This window comes from Saimiri boliviensis, chromosome 17, assembly GCF_048565385.1.
Source record: "Saimiri boliviensis isolate mSaiBol1 chromosome 17, mSaiBol1.pri, whole genome shotgun sequence".
Taxonomy (NCBI): domain Eukaryota; kingdom Metazoa; phylum Chordata; class Mammalia; order Primates; family Cebidae; genus Saimiri; species Saimiri boliviensis.
In genome coordinates this window covers 39,137,063-39,143,576 of record NC_133465.1, presented here as the reverse complement: position 1 = coordinate 39,143,576, position 6,514 = coordinate 39,137,063, and positions in this window count along the sequence as shown.

Here is a 6,514-nt window from a genome sequence, read left to right as displayed (position 1 = left end):
TTGATTAATTATCCTATTAAAATATTCTGATGCTCTATTCAGTATGCCAGTTGCACTTTTCAGCTCCAGAATTTCTGCTGATTTTTTAAAACTTATTTCAATCTCTTTATTAAATTTATATGATAGAATTATAAATTCCTTCTCTGTGTTATCTTGAATTCTTTTGGGTTTCCTGAATATTACTATTTTGAATTATGTGTCTGATAGGTCACATATTTCTGCTTCTCAAGGATTTGTTCTCGGTGCCTTATTTAGATCATTTCACAAGGTCTTATTTTTTTCCTGGAGAGTCTTGACACTTGTAGATATTTGCTTCTTTCTGGGCATTGAATAGTCATCACTGTCTGGGCTTGTTTGTACCTGTCTTTCTTGGGAAGGCTCCCCAGATATTCAAAAAGACTCGGATGCAGATGTTTCTTACAGATCTAAGCTGTATCTGCTTTAGGGACCACCCCAAGCCTGGTAACACTGTGGTTCTTAAAGACTTGTGTAGGTACCATCTTGATGGTCCTGGACAAGATCAGGGAGAATTCTCTGGATTAACAGGCAGGGACTCTTGTTCTTTTCTCTTGCGTTGTTAAAACAGAGTCTCTGTTTTAAGCCACTGGAAGCTGAAGCTGGGGGTGGAGTGACACAGTCACCTCAGAGGCTACCACCACTGGGACCGCACGTGATCATACCTGAAGCCAGCACAATACTGGGTCTCACCCAAGGCCTGATGTAATGACTCGCTGGCTGCTGCTTATGTTTGCTCAAGGCCCTGGAGCTGTACAATCAGCTGGCAGAGAAGTCTTCCAGGTCTGTGTACTTCCCTTCAGGCCAACAAGTTACCCCTTTCCCCCAGCAGGTTCAGAGGTGCCTTCCAAGAGCTAAGTGTTCCACTGTATTACATCTGAGCTGGCACTCGACCCATAATCTGCAATCCTTCCCACTTTTGCCTCTCACTTCCAAAGGCAGAGGAACCCCACCCCATGGCCACTGCCACCCCAGGTCCATAAAGAGTACTGTCAGACTACTGGGAATGTTACCTTAAGGCCTAAGAGTTCTGAGTCAGTTTGTGGTGAATGCTGACTGACCCGGGACTCTGGCTTCAGGGAAGTGGGCTCCCTTCTGACCCAGGACATGTCCAGAAATGCTATCCAAGAGCCAAGTTCTGGAATCAGGGACCCCAAAGCCTGGTAGGTGCTCTACCCTACTGTGGCTAAGCTGCTACTGAAGCCAGCAAATCTCAGAGCCTTACCTAAGACCTTGACATAGTACCTGGCTATTGCTGCCGGTTAGTCAAGGCCCAAGGGCTCTTCAGTTAGCAGGTGACAAATCCTGGCAGGACTGGGTTCTTTCCTTCAAGGTAGCAGGTTCCCTTTGTCCCAGGGCATGTCTAGAAATGTTGTCAGAGCTAGGACCTGGAAAGAGGATCTTGCAACTCTGACCAGTGCCCTATTCTGCTGTGGTTGAGCTGGTATCCAAGATGCAAGATAAAGTCTTCCCTGCTTTTCCCTCTTGCTTTCTCTATCTGAAGAATAGGGTCTCTTTTGGAGCTGTCAGCTGTGCAGTCTAGGGTTGGGGGTGGGGGGTGAGCCAACAACTCCTTAGCTACCTCGGCTGTTGTATGGCTAGGTTGTGTGTCCTCCCCTCCCCATTGTCTACTGTTTCTGGGTCCAATTCAGCACTAGTACTCAAATAAAGGTTACAGTCCTTGTGACCTACACTGCCCTTCAAATTTATTAGGACCCTAGGGCACTTCAGACTGCAGTGGTGAGGTCTGCAGGACCAGCCACTGGGATCTCAGTTTCCTGTCTGGCTAGGGCTGGTTTAAATAATCCCTCTTTGTGCAAGGTGGTAGATGGAAGGTGTCAGCAGCTGAGTTTGGTGCAGTTTTCCTTTCTGCTGTAACAGGACAGCACTGAGTTTAATGCTTCACAGTTGCTGCGTGCTCCCTTTGCCTGCCACAGAAATGCTCCCCACACCATGCTGCCACTGTGGGGGTCAGAGAGGGGTGGCATAGGTTATTCAAGACTGTTTTTCTGCCTCTTCAGTGCCTGTTTTAGTGACATGGAGTTTAAAGCAGGACTGAGTGCTCGCCTGATTTTTAATTCTTATATAGGTGCTCATCTTGTGTAGGCAGTTTTTAAATTGGTGTCCTTGGGCAGAGGAGAGGGAACTATCTGTGGAGCCTTCTATTCTACCATCTTGCTCTTCCTTTCCAAACCCATTTATTAATTTCTTCCCCTATCTCCTACTCTGGCCATACTTGTCTGCTTGCCATTTGCTAACCAACACTCATATTTCTACATTTCTGTGCTTTGCTTTGAGCTTTCTTCCTGGAATATTCTTCTTTCAATCTGGATTAAGAAATATTCATACTTCAGTACTAAGCTAAATTTTGTTACCATTATTTACTGATACTACCTAACATTTTAAGAGATAAAATTAAGAAAATCTACTCATAGGTCAACACATGTAGTTTTGGGGGAGGGGTAAATTTTGATACTTACGCATATATTCTAGGAGATTACTGGAAGGCAATGTCATTGAAAACTTTATGGCCTAGGGGAGTTGCATTGGGATTTTTTAGCCATCAAATTTGTTCATGGTTCATATCTATTTTAAGTATATGTAAGGCAGAACTTTCTCTTTTTTGCTTTATAATATAGATTTTAAGAGCCTCAGATTGTGCATTTAAGTTTTAAACAGGTAAATCTTCAATTTTTTTTTTTTCTGGAAACAATGTAGCTCTTCATTCATACAAACCACTTCAATGCATTTTCAGTGTTGATAGAAGAAAATCAGGAATTTCTATTATTTTTCCCCAATATATCATTATAAACATTGTGGAACACATAGAAAAGCTGAAATAATTATATAGTGGACACCCATACACTTATCATTTAAATGCTACAAATGTTAAAATTTTGTTACATTTGCTTTGTCTCATTTTCATCCTTCTAGATTCCCATCTACCCATCTATTGATCCATCACTCTTTCCAAGCATCTCAAAGAAAGTTAAAATATCAGTATACTTTAGGTCCTTTCCCTTCTTTTAAAAACAATGTATTTTTAATTGACTAGTAATAATTACATATATTTATGCAACACAATGTGATGTTTTGATCTATGTAAACATTGTAGAAAGATCCAGTCAAGCTAATTAATATATCTGTCACCTCAACAACTTCTCCACATCCTCACCAACACTTGCTATCATTTGTCTTTTTGATAACTGTTCTAGCAGGTGTAAAACAATGTTCTGCTGTGATCTATATTAGTCTGTTATCATGCTGCTAATAAAGACATGCCTTACACTGGGTAATTTATAAAGGAAAGAAGTTTAGTTGACTCACAGTTTCACATGGCTGAGGAGGCCTAACAGTCATGGTGGAAGAGCAAGGGATGTCTTACATGCCAGCAGGTGAGAAAGAGTTTGTGCAGGGGAACTCCCCTTTATAAAGCCATTAAATCTCATGAAACTTATTCACTACCACAAGAACAGCATGGGAATCATCTGCCCCATGATTCTATTACCTCCCATTGGGTCCTTACCACAACATCTGGGAATTGTGTAAACTACAATTCAAGATGAGATTTGGGTGGAGGGGGCACAGCCAAACCATATTATGGTCTTAATTTGCAATTTTTCTGCTGATTGGAGATGTTGAAAATCTATTATTCATATCTCTTCTGTTGAGAAATGTCTGTTCAGACCATTTGCCCAGTTTTAAATCTGGTTGTTTTCTTGCTTTTGAGTTGAGTTTCTTATATATTTGTGGTATTAGTCCCTTATCAGACATATGGTTTGAAGATATTTTCTTACAACCAGGGTTCTGTCTCTTCACCATGTTATTTGTTTCCTTTACTATGGAGACAGTTTTTGGTTTAATACAATCTGTATGTATATTTTTGCTTTTGTTGCCTGTGCTTTTGGAGTTCTATCCAATAAATCACATGGTAGGCAACAAAACAAGATATTCTCTTCTTAATACAGAATGTTAAGCCTTCAATCTGAAAGCTTGGCAATTCAAGCACATATGTTTCTTTTCAATATTCAAGTATGTCATATCTACAGTATAATCTTAAAGTGCATGTGGTTTGTTTCCTGTCAAAAGCATGGTTAAACTGAATAACATTTGAGACAGCTCACCTATTTCTCTGGTTTCTCACAAAATTCTATCAGGTCACATCATCAGAAAGCAAAGCATTTTTAATATTGCAAGCTTAGGTATCACTAAAATTATGCAAGAAAAGTGATTTGATACTATGTCATTACCATTTATATGAGGCCAATAGAAAAAAATTCTGGCTAACCGATGTTTTTCAGCTTTTGTATAGCAATTGACAGTTTCTTTAATATGACTTATTATCCTTAATCTAGGAGTCAATAGATGCTGTCTGGCTTGAATGAATAACTGATACTTGGAGAGATAACTTTAAAGTTGCAGAGTTGCTTAGTAGAGGAGTGACAATAGTGAAACAGGAGTGGAGGAAAAGAAGGTGAGGGTAAAGTATGTAAGTTGATAAATATATATTAGAATGTTGTTTAGCACTGTGAAATGAACAACCAGAAGCAATAAATATAAAAATAGTTTAGAAATATAGGAATTGTCTGTGACCTAAACAGGACAGGAGAAATTTGTGTCAGGAAACTCAATTTTTACTACAAGTCTTCCTTTAATAATAATAGTAATCATCATTATCATTATCATAACACTCAGAGCGCTTATTATGTTCCAAGCACTAGTCTAAGTTCTTTATATTTGTATTAAATTTTATCTTAAATTTTACATTACATTCATTTAATTTACATTTAATCTTTATAGAAGTTCTATGAGATAGATGTTGTTATCACCATATAACAGATGTGGAAACTGAGTCTTGTAGCAAGATTGAAGTCTTTTAACTCAGGAAGTTTATCAAGTGGGATTGATGAATATTTCAGTCTCTGAAACAAAGGCTATGAAAATGCCTGTATTAAGCCAAGAAACCAAAAGCTACTGAACACAGTTGCAGCCACAGTTCATCTCAAAACAATCAAAAGAGAAGTCTCCTGCTCTTGCTGCAGTATCACTCCCAGTGGAGTTGGAATGTAAGATGTGAGCAACTGTGTCCAATGTCATGGGGTGTTTGTACCACAGCTAGGAATGTTGTGCTGCTGTCCCTAGCATATTAAAAAGAGAAAACCTCAGAACTGAAAATGTAAAAGAAAGAAAAGTTTGAGCCGAGATTATTGTTATAGCAATTGGTTACTTTAAGAAAGCAATGCTGGTTGGTAAAATTAACCAACTGAGCATAATTTAGGCTATAAAACTAAATGACAATTACTAAGCTATAGAAAAGTTTTGTTTTGGCTTGTATGTTATAAGGTAATGGGAAATAAAAGAAACTGAAATTTGCTAAATTTCTTCTCTAAGTTTCTGTTTTGCAATTTATTTCCTTTTGACTCAAACACAACACTTTTGTAAAACATATGTTTGTTATTCCCACTTTATAGTTTAAGAGACCAAGGCAGAGAGAAGTAAAATAAGTATGTTCAGAAAGGGAGTGGTGGAACTAAGATTCCAACTAAAGTGTCATTCTGAAGCCAAACGTCTTCCATCTATATTAAGCATGTGAGTAGGACTAGCTTATCCCTAAAATGATTACATATAAATCTTATATAATTGGTTTGCCCAGACTAGGAATTACAAAAAGTAAATGCAATAAAACAAACGGGTGAACATAATGTGGACATGAGATTGAAAATATTCCTATTAACTTCATAAACTTAATCAGGGAAGAAGAGAAGTAGGAAATGAAAATAAATCAGCAGCACATTCAGCAATAATCATTAGGTCAGCTTGCTCTGTTTCACTTTCTCATAGTCATTTGCTGCCAATTATGTAGACCTTGTCACAAAATTATAGTTCCCCTTAACTCCTGTATAGACAACAACATTATGAAATGTTATGCTATCTGAGATTGTGGGGAACACTCCCGTGTGAGACCCCTAAAAGGCGTGAGTCTCACTATACGGTGAGTTTGATCCCAAACACAGTTTCCTACTGGAGGCAGTCGAGCTATCCGGAATATAGGAACTGAAAGATGAATGATCAGTTTCTAATATCAACCACAATATCGTTTGGGCCTAAAATTATGCGTTGCTGCTAGACCAAGTAACCCCCTACCAGCAACCGGTTCCTGCTATGACCTTTCTATGACTTTAAGTTTTAACCTTTACTTACCTAACTGCCTTGTACCATAGATAATGGTTTAACTGTTGATATCTGCAAAGAAAAATGCCACCATAAGGGATGGCTTGGATTCCTGACTTAGAGATTCCTGAATAATGTTTTGATATAAACAAGTCTCCTGAATAATGTTTTGATATAAACAAGTCTCCTGAATAATGTTTTGATATAAACAAGTCTCCTGGATGATGTTTAGATATAAACAAGCTTTGTGATTATAGAAAATTTTGTTACTTTTTACAACCATTGATCGCATATCTGACTTCTCTATTGTATAGGCCATGTGAGGCAT